General features: G+C 41.7%; 1 long non-coding RNA gene across 5 annotated transcripts in view; it reads left to right on the forward strand.

The window, feature by feature from the left end:
• The window catches only part of LOC141501961 (uncharacterized), a 31839-nt gene extending 14820 nt beyond the window's left edge, over window positions 1-17019 (forward strand). For 2 of the 5 annotated variants that reach the window (XR_012472345.1, XR_012472347.1), the window contains 2 exons: window positions 10639-10850; window positions 12243-12302. This is a non-coding gene — a long non-coding RNA (uncharacterized LOC141501961). Of the gene's footprint in view, window positions 1-6216; window positions 6351-9291; window positions 9758-10638; window positions 10851-12242; window positions 12303-16060; window positions 16171-16550 lie in introns of those variants that run through there. The other 3 variants (XR_012472346.1, XR_012472348.1, XR_012472349.1) reach the window with 3 other exon arrangements.
• Window positions 17020-17236: the final 217 nt, after the last annotated feature.

Consider the following 17236-nt stretch of genomic DNA (forward strand, 5'->3'; position numbering starts at 1 on the left):
AGACAGGACAAGCCCCAGCCCCAGCTGGCTCCTGCCATTGACCCAGTCTCCTCCTGCCAGCCCCTCCCCATTCAAGTCTTGACTCAAAAAAATCTGTAAATGGAACAGTGACATGATCCAAAGTTTTTTAAACTTCTTACAAATCCCCCCAGCCTGTTTTCTCATCTGCAACACACCCCAACACACATGCACACACAAACACAATGCATATGTAGCCACACATACATAAACACGAACTCACACATTGATCCACACACAATGCATACACAAACACAAACATGAACACACAAAGCATGCACACACACGGACATGGACACACCATGCACACACATGTACATGCCACAAAACACACATACACAACACAACACACATACACATAAAACATCCACACAACACACACAACATGTATGAACACACAGACACACAAGTGCAAAACAACATACCAATCATAAATTTATAAACACGCTCCTTCCAGGATTATTGTGAAGGACTTTACAAATCTTCACAAGGGCCACAAAATTGGAAGTGATTAAGCCTTAGATAAATGTGCATTTTTAAGTGACAACAGGAAATCTTCCAATAGGAGAGAATGAAGAACTGCCTTGGAATCTCTGCGGAACTGCCCAGTGGAAAGTGGACTGGGCAGCCGGTCGTGGTCCCACGGACCAGGGTGGTTCGGGGGTGGGCACAGCAGCGAGACATCATCAGGCTGGATTGACAGGACATTTCTGTCCATCAGAGTTGTCCTCTCCTGGGAGAGGCGTCCCCCACATCCCTCCTCTCCAGAGGCCTTTCAGTCAAGTACAGGAACCCTCAGAATTGGGTCTGGGGGCAGAGCACCCTTGGTCAGGTTGGTGGCACATGCTAGACTTGGATTGAGGCAGAGTAGACCAGAGCAAAACCTTCTCAGTGATCATTTTTTTCATCTATAAAATGGGGACAACAACATCCCAAGGTTGTGGTGTGTGTCAGTTGAGATAACATGTAAAGACTTGGCAATTTATAATTGCTGGTTTAGTGAGGAATGGACAAGATGAGTTGTGGGTTTTTTTCTGTTCTGTGTTCTAATCTCCCTCAGCTCTGGCATTCTAAGATCTATGTTCTGACACCCACCAGCTCTGGCTCTGACATTCTGTTTTCTAAACCACCCCCACCCCACTCTCCAGCTCTGATATTTTCTCTTCTGTCTTCTCAGGTCTCTCTCAGCTGCAACATTCCTTATTCTAAGAGAACTCTTAGCTCTGACATTTTCAACTCAGTGTTCTGAAAAATCTACCTAATTCTACCATTTTCTATTCTAAGCCCTACCAGCTCTGACGTTCTCTATTTTAAGGACTCTCCAAGAATGGCAGCATTCCTTGTTCTATGTTCTAAGACATCTTCCCCTAAACTCCAACATTCTCTATTTCAAACTTCCTTTTAGCTCTGACATGCTCTCTTCTATGTTCTAGGTCCTTCTTGGTTCCAGCATTTTCTGTTATCTGTTCTAGATCCCTTCAAGGTCTAATTTTGTACATTCTTTACTCTATTGAAAAAATAATTATAAGGGGTGGAGCTAAAAGGCTCTGAGGTCACTTAACTCTCTAGAGCCTTTAATGAACTGAAAAGCTAGTTATTTCTGTGTGTGTGTGTGTGTGTGTGTGTGTGTGTGTGTGTGTGTGTGTGTGAGATACTACCTAAATGGAGACAGATGGCAGTTAGATGTTTGGATAAGCGTTTTTGCTTACTTGTTCCAACTTGAAAAAGTCAATAAATCCAATAAAAAAAACTATAGTAAGTAACTTCTTCCATTAAAAAAAAGAAAAAAATGGAAAAGCTAGCCAGAAGTCTTTGGACAATAGAAAATATACAGTCACACAAGACAAATTCTCATATTGACTGTGGCCAGAAATGTATGTCATTCTGGGTTCATCACCTCTTTCTCAGGCTTCAACCTGGGTCCTCTGTGGTTGTGGTTGGTTATTTCATTGATCAGAGTTGTCCTCCTGGTTCTGTTAAATTGACTTTGCATCAGTTCATATAAGTCTTCCTGGGTCTGAGACCATTCCTTCCAGCATGGTTTATAGTACAATACTATTCCATATAATCTACATACGTATCACATGCACACATGCTTATTCAGTCTTTCTCTTCTTTTTGATGGGTACCCCTTAGTGTCTCATTCTTTGTCGTGGTAAAAAAGAGCAACTATATATTCCTCTTTCTACAATCTCTTTGGTATTTATAAGTTTAGTAGTGATATTGCTAGGTCAAAGAGTGTTCAGTTTAGCAGCTTGTAGAAAACTTAGTATGTCTGCTGAGACATGCCTTGACCTTGGCTGGTTGACCTCTTCCAGTCCATGTTCTTTCTTTCCTGAAATCTAGTTCCCAAGTGGTATTCAGGTCTTCTCCAAAGAGAAGGTCATCCATCTCCTAGAACTTCTTGGGGTCATGACCACATCTCAGTGAGCCCATCCTCAGCTAGCTAGACCAGGCGGCCAATCCAGTCCCACTCCTGATCTTGAATTTGGAGACTGGGATTCCTCTAGTTTTTACTGGGAAAGTGGTAGGAGACTAAAACAAAGAGTCACTCAGAAGCTGAAATGAAAAGGACCCTGGTGATGAGGTGAAAAGCACCACCTGGAAGGAGGGAGGGAGAGCCCAAATCTCCAGCCTCAATGTTAAGTTTTTGAGTTTCACTATATTTGTAAAGTGAGAACAGTAATCCTTACCCCTGGGTTGGGGCAAGAGAGATTCAAAGAAGTGTCTTCAAGCAGGAATTTGAAATACAATCATGTTTGTCATTAATGCCTTAGTGTGAAATTGTTATTAGAACGTGTTCTTTCAGAACAGCACTGGAGGTGAAGGCAGGAGGGATAATTCTGGAACACTGTCTGCAAAGACAGGAATCGGGTCCAGCAGAGGCCTCAATGTAGTCCTGAAGCTATAGCATTTACTTCAGCTTTGTATTTAGGTGGCAAGTCTAACAGAAAATGAAAGAATGCTGTATTTGGTATCTGAGGATGTGAATTTGAATCATGACTTCTGCTTCTTCCTAGTTGTGTAATCATAGTCAAGTTATTTCCTGATCTATAAAAACCAGCAGTTGTAGCTGAAGTAAAGGATCCCTGAAGGCTGGATGAAGATGGAATCAGAAGCCCTGGGTTCAAACCTTAGCTTTTTTTTTGCTCAATATAGAGTTGCCACAAACCTTCAATTTGTTATTTGGTTTTTAATTTTTTTTGCAAGGCAATAGGGGGTTAAGTGACTTGCCCAGGTCATATAACTAGATAATTATTAAGTATCTGAGGCCACATTTGAACTCAGGTCCTCTTGACTCCAGCGCCAGTGCTCTATCCACAGTGCCACCTAGCTGCCCCCAGACCTTCAATTTGTAAAAAAACAAAAAACTCCACAATTATATGTGAAATGCATCAAAGTGGAGTTCAATAAAATGAGGAAAACCTATATCATCTTGCTTGCCTTTCAAAGAGTGAGGAGGGGTGTATAATACTTAGATTAGATGTCTGTCTTCTTAATAAATATTTTATTTTCCAATTATATACAAGAGTAGTTTCTATTATTTTTTTAAGTTTTTTTTGTAAGGCAAACGGGGTTAAGTGGCTTGCCCAAGGCCACACAGCTGGGTCATTATTAAGTGTCTGAGACCGGATTTAAACTCAGGACTCCTGACTCCAGGGCTGGTGCTTTATCCACTATGCTACCTAGCCAACCCTCTACCTATTATTTTTGTAAAGTTTTGAATTTTACAATTTTTTCCTCCCCCTCCCCCACAGAAGGCGGTCTGATAATCTTTACATTGTTTCCATGCTAGGCATTGATCAAAATTGAATGCGTTGAGGGCGGGGGAAATATCCTTGAGGAAAAAATAAAATAGAGATAGGAAGAATATGTAGTACATAGGACAACTTTTTTTTAAAAAATTGAAGGTGGGGCGGCTAGGTGGCATAGTGGATAAAGCACCAGCCTTGCAGTCAGGAGTACCTGGGTTCAAATCCGGGCTCAGGCACTTAATAATGACCCAGCTGTGTGGCCTTGGGCAAGCCACTTAACCCCATTTGCCTTGCAAAAACCTAAAAAAAATTGAAGGTAATAATCTTTGGTCTTTGTTTAAACTCCACAATTTTTTCTCTGGATACAGATGGTATTCTCCATTACAGATAAGCTAAAATACCCTGACTATTGCACTGATGGAATGAGCAAGTCCATTAAGGTTGACCATAACCCCCATGTTGCTGTTAGGGTGTACAATGTTCTTCAGGTTCTGCTCATCTCATGCAGCATCAGTTCATGCAAGTCTTTCCAGGCTTTTCTGAATTTCCATCCCTCCTGATTTGTAATAGAACAATAGTGTTCCATTACATACATCTACCACAATTTGTTTAGCCATTCCCTAATTGATGGACATCCCCTAGATTTCCAGTTCTTTGGCACCACAAACAAAGCTGCTAAGAATTGTTTTTGTACAAATGATGTTTTTATTCATTTTCATGTCTCTTCAGGATACGAACTTAGTGGTGGTATGCTGGATCAAAGGGTATGCCCATTTTTATTGTCCTTGTGAGTATAATTCCAAATTGCTCTCCAGAAAGGTTGGATGAGTTCATAGCTCCACCAACAATGTTTTGGTGTCCCAGATTTCCCATATCCCTTCCAACATTGATCATTGTCATTTCTGGTGATATTGGCCAGTCTGAGAGGTGTGAGGTGGTACCTCAGAGATGTTTTAATTTGCATTTCTCTAATCAGTAATTATTTAGAGTAATTTTTCATATGACTATAGATCTTTGATTTCCTCATCTGAAAATTGCCTTTGCATATCCTTTGACCATTTGTCAATTGGGGAATGGCTAGGTTTTTTTTTAATTTGCCTCAGTTCTCTGTATATTTTAGAAATGAGTCCTTTGTCAGAATCATTAGTTGCAAAAATTGTTTCTCAGTTTACTACATTTCTCTTGATCTTGGTTACAGTAGTTTTGTTTGTGCAAAAGCTTTTTAATTTAATGTAATCAAAATTAGCCAGTTTGTTTTTATGATGCTCTCTATCTCTTCCTTGGTCATAACCTTCTCCCCTTTCCATATATCTGACAAATAAACTATTCCTTGTTCTCCTAGTTTGCTTATACTATTGTCTTTTATGTCTAAATCCTGCACCCATTTTGATCTTATCTTGGTATAGGGTATGAGATGTTAGTCCAATCCAAGTTTCTTCCGTACTATCTTCCAGCTTTCCCAGCAGTTTTTTTTTTTTATCAAAGAGTGAGTTCCTATCCCAGAAGAGTCCTCCAGTCTTGAAGGGAACAGAATGTTCATGGACCCAGAACTGGAGATTAGGATTTATGGTCACAGCATCATAGGATCCTAGAGTCCATCAAGTGCATCTATTCCATCATACAGAGGAGGAAATTGAGGCTAAAAAAGGTAAAATCACTTGCCCAGGGTCACACACCTAATTAAAGTCTATCTGGGTCTGTAACACCTACATTCAGAAGACAGAATAGCATAAAGGAAAAAAGTCTACATTCAGTGGTTCAAAGGAAATGGAGCTGAAAGGACATTCGGAGGTCAATTATTCATTTTATAGATGAGGAAAATGAAGCCAAGAGGAATAAAGTGCCTGGTTCAAGGTCACACAAGTCACTGGACTTGCAAAGCAGAATTCATGAATTTCAACCTGGGCATCTGACTTCTGACCTTCCTTATTTGTAAAACAAGGGTTAATATGGACACTCCTTCATTTTTAAGGTTGTTGTGAGATAATATCACATGAGATGTACACAATAGAACATAGGACCTAAGGATTGTGTAGTAGTGAGTGAGTGTGTGTGTGTGTGTGTGTGTGTGTGTGCTGGTGAATGTAATTGGGGGGGGGTGCTCCATCAAAGCTAGAGCCAGGAAAGGACCAATTGGTCCATTATTTGGGAAATTTTTTCAACATTTATCCACATGGATATTTATATATTACACAACTTTCTTCCACCCTCCCTTCAGTAGTGAATAGTCTAGTGAACATTGTACATATATATTTGTGTTTAACAAATTTATGTATTAGACATTTTTCTATATGAGGACTAAGGGAAAAGAAAGAAAACAATGGAATAGGAAGAAAAAACAAGAGAATTTTTTAAAAAGTGAACAGGGTTCATTCAGATTCTTAGCTTGCTTTTTTTTTGTTGTTTTTCTTCATTTGGATATGGATGGCATTGTCCCTAATAGATCTCCCAGAGCTGGCCTTGCTCTCTGAACTACTGAGAGGAGCGGTGTCCATCACAGTAGATCAACTCACAATATTGTGATTAATGTATACAGTGTTCTCTTGGTTCTGCTCCCTTCACTCAGCTTCAGTTCCTGTAAGTCATTCCATGCTTCTCTAGAGTCCTATCATTCATGATTTCTTATAGAATAATAGTAATTCATAATATTCATATACCATAACTTGTTAAACCATTCACCAACTGATGGGCATCCCCTCAATTTCCAGTTCTTTGCCGCTACAAAAAGAACTGCTATGAATATTTTGGAACATGTGGGGCTTTTCCCATTTTTATGATTTCTTCTGGATATAGGCCTTGTATTGGTACTGTTGGGTCAAAGGGTATGATTTGTTTTATTGCTCTTTGGGCATAGTTCCAGATTGCTCTCCAGAATGGTTGGATTAGTTCACAACTTGTGGTGCTCTCTTAACCATCATAGGGCTGAACTGTGATTTCATTGGTAGAAATGAACAATGCAGGTAGGTATTTTCCCAGCCACTTACAGCCTTGGAGAACTGTCCAGAGTTCTGAGAAGTGCCTTGTCCCAAGACACATAGCCAGGTGTCAGAGGCTGGCCTAAAGCCTTGCTTTGCAGCTATCCTCTACTTACTATATGACCTTGCCTCTTTCCATTGTTAACAGCCAATAGAAAATAGAATGAGTCGTAAATAATGTTTATTATAATGTTCATCATCTGTTTGTTGCAGAAAAATCTTTAATGGCACCTTTTTCAGACCATAATGCAATAAAAATTATAATCAATAAAAGACTGTGGAGTAAAGATGAAGAATTAACTAGAAAATGAATAATCTAATCTTAAATAATGAGTGGGTCAAAGAACAAGTAATAAAAGTAATAAATAATTTCATTAAAAAATAAAACAATCAGACAATATGCTAAAATTTGTAGGATGCAGCAAAAGTAATCCTTGGGGAATGTTTATATTTCCAAATGTATACACCAACAAAAAAGAGAAATCACAAATCAATATACTGGACATGCAACTAAAAAACTAGAAAATTAAAAATTAAAAATTAAAAATTCCCATAAACACCAAACTGGAAATTCTGAAAATCAAAGGAGAGATGAATAAAATTGAAAGTAAAAAAAAAAACTATTGAACTAATAAAGAGCTGGTTTTATGAAAAAATAATAGAATAGATAAAACTCTTGATAAATTTGATTACAAAAAAGAAAATTAAATGACCTGAATCAAAAATTTAAAAAGTGAGTTTAAAACAACTATTTTGTCCAATTATATGTCAATACAACTGACAATCTAAGTGAAATAGATGAGTACTTGCAAAAATATAAACTTTCCAGAATAAAAGAAAAAGAATCCTTAAATAACTATCATAGAAAAAGAAATATTCATAATTCTTAGGGAATTTACTAGGAAAAAATTCCCAGGACCAGGTGAACTATATCACTTTATGAAGTAGGGAGCTCCTGCTCTTAATAAGTGGCAATGCTCTAAAAGGTGGTCAGGGATATTTTAGAAAGGATTTCATAAATCAGACAAGGGGTTAGACTAGAAAACCTTTAAAAACATGTCCAAACCTATAGGACAGTGGTTTGAGTACTTATCCTGAAATCAAGAAGACTCATCTTCTGAGTTTAAATCTGGCCTCAGATACTTAGTAGCTATATGACTCAGAGCAAGTCACTTCACTCTGTATTGCCTCAGTTCCCTCATCTATAAAATGAAGTGGGGAAGGAAATGACAAATCACTCCAGTATCTTTGTCAAAAAAATTCCAAAAGGAAGCATGGAGAGTTGGACATGACTAAAAAAGAACCAAATCTGGAAGCTAAAGAGCCTAAGGTTGGAAGCTCATGGTCATATCAGGAAAGAGGGAATAGAAACTTGTGACCTGGTTTGTGGAGGGCTGGCACTGGGGAGGTAGGGTGGTTAGGATAGAGAATGTACAAGGTTGAGGCTAAGGTCATCAGGGTGTGGTCAGTGGTTAGTTTTCTTGAAAAAGTGTGGCCAAGGAATGAGGAACAAATCACAATTCTTCCATTTGCCTTCTTTTCCACTTTGGCTCTTAAATATAGAATGGAGTTAGTGGGAAGAGAGAATTGATTTTTCTGTGGTATGATATGAGATTGTTTAACCCAGAAAAGAATACTTAGAGGGAGCATGATTGCTTGTCTTTGACTATGTGAAGGGCTGTTAGGGGGAAGAGAAATTGGGCTTGTTCTATGCATCTAAAATGGCACTAATGTAATCCATTCAAAATTACTATGAATTTTTGAAAATCAGATGGGAGATACTAAATTTCCACTTGACATCCCCTGAGACCTTTAGTAATTGAGATAAAGAATGTGTCTCCCTCAACTCCCAAGTTCCTCTTTCCAGTACAAGCCTTATTTTTCTACCCTTTCCACACTGGCTGGAGAGAATGTTTCCCTGTTAGATACCTTGCATCATAGAAACCTTGCATTGTGGTGATTAAAAAGGTTTAAGACATAGTTCTGAGTAATTTAATTACTTTATTAATTAATCCAGCACATTTATTAATAAAATGATGGTCATTTGGCCATTTCTCTTAGACTGAAGACTTTTTTTTTAGGTTTTTTCAAGGCAAATGGGGTTAAGTGGCTTGCCCAAGGCCACACAGCTAGGTCATTATTAAGTGTCTGAGACCGGATTTGAACTCAGGTACTCCTGACTTCAGGGCCTGTGCTCTATCCACTATGCCACCTAGCTTCCCCTTGACCAAAGACTCTTGATGGTGTTTGGCTTACAGTTTGTATGCCCTTTGAAGAATTGGTGTTCCTGAGGGGTGCCAATCAACTCTGATTAGTTAACACAATACGAGGTGGCCTATATTGAAATGAGGATCTTGGGATATGTGACTTGGGACACCCAAATCTTGGTCAAAAGAGACTTAATGACTTACATATCACCTGTCTGATAAAAAGAAGAACCAACATTTTGGGTAAGTGAAGGTATAGCTACCTTGACATCCACTTAGCCTCAATGAAGTTGGCAGCACATGACTGACTTTGCCTTTGTTTTTTTTCCTTCTTAGGCAAATGAGTAACCCATGGTGAACATGTCCAGACCATAGGATGCATACTAGAGAGGACAGTTCCTCCCCAAGCCTCTTAAACAGTTTTCAAGATTTGGTGCCAAAGAGAAGGGAGTTAGTGAGGCTGGTCACCCCTTCTGCATAGCGATTGGGTTCCAGCTTGGCAGTGTACTAGAGAACTCTTCAGAATCCTCACTGTTAGCTCCTAAGTCATCAGCTCTCCCAATTCAATGAGCCAATTAGGGACTTCAGCCCACACAGAGTGCAAGTCATTCTATGGCTAGAAATTGGCTCTCCAAAGCCTCCATGTCATGGCCTAGAACGAGACAGAGAATATCTCTCTACACATGCTCCAAGGCATGAGCCCATCTATGTTACATTAGCCTCATCAATCACCAAGCAAACATTAAGAGTCTACTATGTGTCAGACACTTCTCTCAGTACTGGGAATAGACTACACTAAAAGGTGGCAGACTGGGGAAAGAGAACAAGGCATATTTAGAAGTATAGAAAGGGGCTTAAAGAGCACAAATACAAAAACAATTATCCATTAAAGTCAGAGAATCACAGGATCTCAGAGTAGTAAGGGATGGCAAAGATCATCTGGTCCAAGCTATATGGGATAAGAGTCCCCTCTAATAATAACTAACATTTATGGAGTAATCTAAGCTTGGCAAGACATGCTCTGTGATCCCATTTGATCCCCTCAACACCCTGAAATGTGGGGACAACAGAGACTGTCCTCCATTTGATTGATGAAGAAAATCAAGGTTGAGAGATGCTAAATGACTTATTCAGAGTCATAGAGCTTGTAAATTTCTGAGGCAGGATTTGAACCCAAGTCTTCTGGACTCTTATCTCCAAGGTCCTATTAATCAAACTAGGAAGCCTCTAAACCAAAGTGAGAGGTCCTCCACTTTTTGTTTTAAAGACTCCCACTACTTCCAGAGACAACCCATTACACTTTGAACCCACTCTCATGGGGAGGGAGTTTCCTCATAGGAAGCCTGAACTTGCCTTTTTGCAACTTCTACCCACAAGGCCTAGTTCTGCCCCCCCCCCATCAAGCAGGTCAAACTCAATCCTTCTTTCACATGATAGCCTCCACTTTCCACCTCTCACTCTCTTTCTGACTGATGCCTCATCAAAGCCTAAACATGACCATGGCTTGGAGACTGCCAACAAAACCTAGCTCTCATAGGTTTTACCAAGTCAGAAATGCTTTAAGTATAGGCCCAGTGACATCTACTATCTGAAGACAGTCTGGGTAAGGTTAGGCAAGCTGGTGTCTGGGAGATTTTTTTTTTTTTGCTACAGAATCAAATAAGATTGTCTATTAATGAACAGGAGATTTCCACCCATATTGATGGAAAGGGTGTCCAACACCAATGAAATCATAACTTGCGAGATGATTATGACCTTCATGTCAGACACAAGAGGATGTTACATCATCACCAAATCCCAGTCACTGAGAATGCTATCATCACATCTAAGAAAGAAAAAGGATCCTTCAAAGGAGGCATTCTTTATTCCTCAGGCAGCCAAGATGAAATCTTGGGGTAAGAGAGAGATGCATAGCATCCTCCATAATCCTGTTGGGTTCTTCCCTGATCTCACCATGACCAGAATATTGTGCTTACTTCTGGTATTACATGTTAAAGAGGCATCTGATGATTTGGGGAGCATCTAGATGAGGGTGACTAGAATGGGGGATGGGCAGGGGAGGATCAAGGTCATGCCATACAGGAGTATGCTAGACAAAGCAATCTCATTTAAATGAGATAAGATAGGGGATGGATGGTGGCTAGCTTCAACAATCTGAAGGGCTTTCAGCCTTTCCTATGGAGGAGAGATTGTCCTTCTAACCACAAAGAGGGAAGGAGACAAATCTGGGTTAATGTGAATGACTGGCTCAGGAAACAGAGGACTTCCTTTGCTGAAAGTCTTCAAAGATTGCCCATCCACTCTTTGTACATCTTATAGAAAGGATTCCTGATCAAGTGTGGGTTAGCATAGTGGCCACTATGGCCACTGAGTTCTCTGCTCATTTAGATTCCAGGATTCTTCCATTGGGATTACCATGTCCAAAAGAGTTCTGCTGCTGTCTGTGGTTCTGAAATTGTCATCTGATTTCTGCGGGTACATGGGGCTTTCCCATTGAAAATCACTATAAGGCAAAACATTCAGAGCCTTTTTAGTGATGGGAAAGTCAGATCAGCAAGGATTCGCCCCCTCAAAAAACCCCCAACACCTCCATTAAGTACACAGCAGCCTGATGTGGTAGCAAGAGCTGGTCCTGGACTGAGGATCAGGAGTTTCATGTCCAGTTTTATGCTTCTTACTAGCCCTATGATCTTGGGCTTTTATGTCTCAGAATCCTTGTGCTAAATGGAACCAATAATGCCTATACTTGCCTTACAAGGCTGTTGGAATGTAAATGTGAGTTAATATAAATATGAGTTGCTACAAATGAGTAGGCATGGAGAATTCTGACCATCAAGATGTATTAACTATCCCAAATCCATTAACTAAAGATCTTCATTATTTTAATATAAATGACATGGAGTGGGTCATTCAGGCATGCTGTCTCATTTGTGTGCCTACACTCCATAGTTACCAGGGATGAACTCACAAGAAGGGAGAGGGGAAGGAGGAGAAAAAGAGAGGAGAGGATAGGGGAGAGGAGGGGAGGGGAGGAAAAGGGGGAGGATGCATAGAATTGCCCTTGTGATTGTTAACAGGAAGAAACAAAGGGTGAAGAACGCTTGACTAGAGAGAGATAACACATAGTGGCTGCTGGGTGGGCCTGCATGAAAGGAAATCTTCCCCTAAGAAGCCTATTTCATTGGGTGATTTTAAACACAAGATACCAGCAGGTGTTCAGTAAGTCTGGCACCCTAAGTCATCACCCTCACCCAGCTTACTTAAATTTCCATCACCTCTTTTTTTAGGTGTGATGTCCTTAGGGAAGAGATGATTCCTGCCTTGACTCAATTCAATAAATATTTTTCTTCCTAATTCAAAGGTCACTCTCTTGCTCAAAACATCTCTCCAGTTTCTTCCAAGAAAAAAATACCAATGTCCTTTTGCTTGGCAGAATCAGAGTCTCAGACTCTATGCACCACAACCCTCTCCCTAATACTGGAACCCTACCTACAACAAATTCTTGCTTGAAGGCTATCAGCGATGGGGAACTCACTCTCTTAGACAACTCTTTGTGATGTTTAGCCTTCTAATTCATTCACTTAAAAAGCATCTCCTCAATACCTCCTACTATGTGCAAACCACCACCATGTACCAGATCCAATAAAAGGCCTGACAATGTCATCCATCAAAAACAACTTTGAAAACAAAGAAAATGAAACAATCCTTGACCTCAGAGAGTTCACATTCCCTCCACTACTCCTGGTTCTCCCTTCTAGAGCCAACCATGACAAAATGGTTCTTCTTTTATGAAATGGGAGATTTTTGACACAGCTATCAGGTCTCTCTTGTCTTTCCTTCTCATTTCTGTAGGGTTCAAGGTCAGTGTACAAACTTCCCACCCATAGACTTCTAAGTCTCTGCTCCCATGAACACTTTCAATTGGGCAGTCAACCAATCCACTAATGACTCCTCTACCTTCAAAGTTTTGAATATCAGAAGTTCATTCTTTCCCTCTAATGACCTAATGCACCAAGACAGTTGATTATTACTTTCCTTGTACTGATGATGTGACTTTTCCACAGTCATAAGAGCCAAGGGAGTATTCCTACTATCTTCAATCATGTATCATACTAATGCCACAATATCAGTAAAAATCTTTATTTTCTTCCCCCCCCCCGCCCAGGCTGGGGGGGGGGGGGCGGTGTGCTCTTCTACCCACCCCAATACCTAGGATTCTCTTTCTTCCACATCCTACTTCCTTCACTTACTAAAGGAACTGGTTCTCGAGACCATTGCAAAAACCAAATCAAACCGAGCTCTGCTCACTGCACCGAATTTTGCAAGGAAGGCTTAAAAGGTAAGAAGTACCAATAGGGGCAAAGGAGCCAGTGAAAAACATCTTCGCTAATCTGAAAGTTAAACGATTCCATTTTAAAGGATATGAGTTTAAAAAGTCAGAGTGGAGGGGGTTGGGGACAGCCAGAGGCATTGAAGCTGCCATCGACTACCTTCTATGGCCTTTTATGTCTCAGGCTATATAGAAACAAAATGACCTCTGTGCCCCTGGAAAAGCTAGGCTGGCCTCCATAAAACACATCTACAAAATGGGTTCTTAATTCTCTCTGAAATGATCCGATTTTCATGGGGTGCTGTGAGTAGACTCCTGTACTGGAGGGATGGGAGAAATTTAGACAAACTATGGTCCCTGTCATCCAGAAACTTCCAATCTAGAAAAAAAATGATCCTGGCTCACTTTCCACAGCACATAGAGCTGTTTGATGAAATGATCTGTCTCTCTTTATAACAACCCTGAGAAGGAGGCCCTTTGATTATATCGTTACAAATGACAGACCTGAAATCCGAGTGGATTTGTAATTGTCAATAGGTATCTGAAGTGGGATGGAAGCCCAAGTCTTCTTGCCTCCAAATGCAAGGCTCGGTCCCCTATATCACCTTCCTTAGGGTCACATCAGAGAAGAAAGAGGTGGGGAGGGGAGATGTTTTAACACCTATCTATACCACATTGGTATAAGACCCTAGATTTCAAGGGGGTGGAGGCAGAGAATGGGTGCCATGGGGCTGGAAAAGAGGTTCACTTGGGTTCTGCCCCAGTGTCAATAATTATTTCTTCACTTCCTGGAAACTTCTAGACTGGTGATGCCCTGCCTCCTTCCCCATCCCAGCCCCACCATGGCCCCTCCCACAGCTCTGCCCCATTGGCCCTCTATTCCCTTATCCCACAGTATTTGCTCATTTATGTGAGATTGATTTCCTGAGTCCTATTGTAATGAACAACCCATCAATTATTAAACCCTTGCCCATGGCATAGGATAGCCTGGCACAATGAGTAGAAGCCTGAGTCTGAGGTCAAAGAACCTGAGTTTGAATCCTAGCTTTGGTCGGTCATAGCTGAAACCATGAGCAAGTCCTTTTGAGACAACCCAACCCAGTGAAAAGAACACTAGGGTTGAACTCAGAAGTTCTGGGTTCGACATCCTGCTCCTGTCCTTTCCACCTCTCTCTGAGCCTCAGTTCTCCTCCCAGTAAAATGAAAATGGGTGGTCTATTCCTAAGAGTCTCTTTTTTAGTCACAATATTTATAGCCACACCTCTCCAGTGCCATACTTGTAAAGGTGATTGTTTGAACCCAAGTATTATATTTGACATTTAATCACTCTCTTCAACCCACTGTTCTAGCTCAATGCCACCTTTCTGGAATTCTTGTTACGTGATCCAGTATATCAGCTATCACCCCAGCTTCAAGACATATGCAAATGTGTATTGACATTTTAGTTTCTTTTTCTAAACCCAATTCGGTTCTCATATTAATACTCTTATGTTCTAAGATCCCTTCCAACTTTGGCCACTGGTACTCTATAACCCAGGGTCCCTGTCAGTTCTGATCACCTAAGGGATCAGAGGATGACCCTGCAAAGCAAGACACTCCCAATGCTGGACCTGTAATATTCCTGAGATGTCCCCAGGAGGTATCCATGAAAGATGGGCACAGTGTCTCATAGCTCTTCAGCTCTTCATTTCTCCTCCAGAAAAATGACAGAACAATAGCCTGGATGGCCAGGCCTTCAATCGCCTGGCTGACCCTGACCCTGTCCCAGGTTGCTGAAGGTGGCTCCAGGAAAGGAGCAGAGAGGGTGGGGGGTGGTAAAGGGAAAGATGTATGTCCCTTGGGGTCCCACCTCACTGCCAGCTGTGCTGTGTCCATGCCAGGGACCCACAAGCCCAGCCCAGCCCAGTCTGATGAGCAATGCAAATGGGAACATCTGCTCCCCCAAGGCAGGATTCATTTCAGGCCAGATGCTTTTATTGCATAAACACTGGTCTCATCTTGGAATTTAATCCAGGCTCTCCATCTCTGCATGGCCAGCCCGTTCCTCGTGTTTATTTTCATGCTCCCAGCCTTTGACTGAGCGGCTTCTGTTTGCTTTGCGTTCCTCTGCCTCATTTTTCAAGTCCCAGCCCTGCTCGAGAGCTGATCATTTCCGATAAGCATCCGGCCCTGGATCTGACAGGGAGGGGGTGTGATTCTGCCCTTCAGACCCAGTAGGCCACCAGCTGTCTGGGCCCAGAGGGGCAGGGGAGCTTCTGAGACCTTCCTTACTTTTTGGGGGGTGACTCTGGATTAAAAGAGTCTGAATTTGGAGTCCCAGAAGTCAATTTCAAATCCAGGCTCTGACACTTACTTCCTCAGTGGCCTTGGTCTATCAACTGTTCCTTGACAGGCCAGGGGAGAGGAAGCCACCCACCATACCTCAAGCCACCTGATAGCCTAGGACAGAGGAGAGCACAAATATCCAGTCTGTTCTGCCCTCACATCTATCCTATATCTGGTAGTCAGTCCTAGGGAAGCTAAGAGCTAAGGGACACAAAGCCCTGTCTTCCAGGGGTCCCTCCAGAGACACCTCAGGGGTGTTGCTGGCCCATCGTTGGGGCTGCCTTGCTTCTCAAGCCATTCTTCAGTCTAACTTGTCTCAGCCTTCGGGTGCTCATCTGTTAATTGGGGGGATTGGACTCCCAGACCTCAAGGTCTCTTGTAACTCATAATTCACAGTTGTAGAGCTGGAAGGGACCCAAGAGGCAACTAGCCTCACACTTCATTTTACAGATGCAAATGAGATAAACCACATTGTCCAATGTCACAAAGAGGATTAATGTGGAAGACATGAAAAGAACTCCAGAGGCTAAGGCCAGAGAAGACTGGTAGAAGCATCAGAGGTAAGACTGAAACCCAGGGCCTCAGACTTCAAAGTCAGGGCTCTTTCTACTGAACCCAGTTATTTTAACAGGGCAGGCCTGGGAGATCTTGCAAACCTTGAGTTATATGAAGGCCTGTTGTCAGTCAGCTATGTATCTGACTTCTGGAGACCAGGTAGGGTCTGAATTGTGGTTGGGTGGGAGGGTCACCAATTAGCCATGGGTTGAACTCATGAAACCATTTTTGCTGATGGAAGGATAATACATATCCAGTAATACTAAAACAGCAATACTTCGCATTTACATAGCATTTTAGGATTTACAAAACCCTTTGCAAATCTCACATTTCCTCCTCATGATAGCCCTGGGAGGTAGAAACTTAATTCTTTCCTTTTTTGCAGATGAGGAAACTGAGGCAATCAGAGGTGAAGTGACTTGCCCTAGAAAGTATCTGAGGCTGGATTGGAACTCAGATCCTCCCGAGTCCAGATCCAGCCCACCCCTCAATGGGGTGCCTTCCAGCTGTAATGGGAGGAGGACAAGTTAGTCTAACAGAACTGATGTGAGAAAGAGCCCAAAACAAGGGGCCAGGAGGCTGGGCCATGAAACCTGGCGATTCTTCCCAATTCTCCAGTCTCAGCCCACCCATGACCACGCACTCCCTCTGCAACCTCCAGTGGGAAAGAGCCAGCTTCTTCCACCAATGACACAATAGAATCTCCTCTAGGGAGAGGTGGCTTCCTCACAAAAAGATTCTGAATCAATGCATGTCAACAGATGAGTTGCCAAAGCAGTCCACTGTTCACTGGCCTTTCTGGCCAGACAGCTCTGCTCCCCACTGAGTCTGCCCTCTGTGCCACAGCCTCCATCTCTCCCAAGTGGGGTTGTTGAAAGAATATTTAGTAAACATCAAAGTACCTGAGAAATAGTCTGTTTTCTTTCCTCTGCATTATCTCAAGAAATGGAAAAGCTTTATCTTCCAGTCTGTGCTCCAAGCTGAGTCCTTCCCAGCAGCCTATCCATCACCCATTCTTAAGAATAGCCTCCTCCTGACTCCTCCCAATATCCTTTCCTTTGCATCTCAAGG

The sequence above is a fragment of the Macrotis lagotis genome, chromosome X (assembly GCF_037893015.1).
Source record: "Macrotis lagotis isolate mMagLag1 chromosome X, bilby.v1.9.chrom.fasta, whole genome shotgun sequence".
In the NCBI taxonomy this organism is placed as follows: Eukaryota; Metazoa; Chordata; class Mammalia; order Peramelemorphia; family Peramelidae; genus Macrotis; species Macrotis lagotis.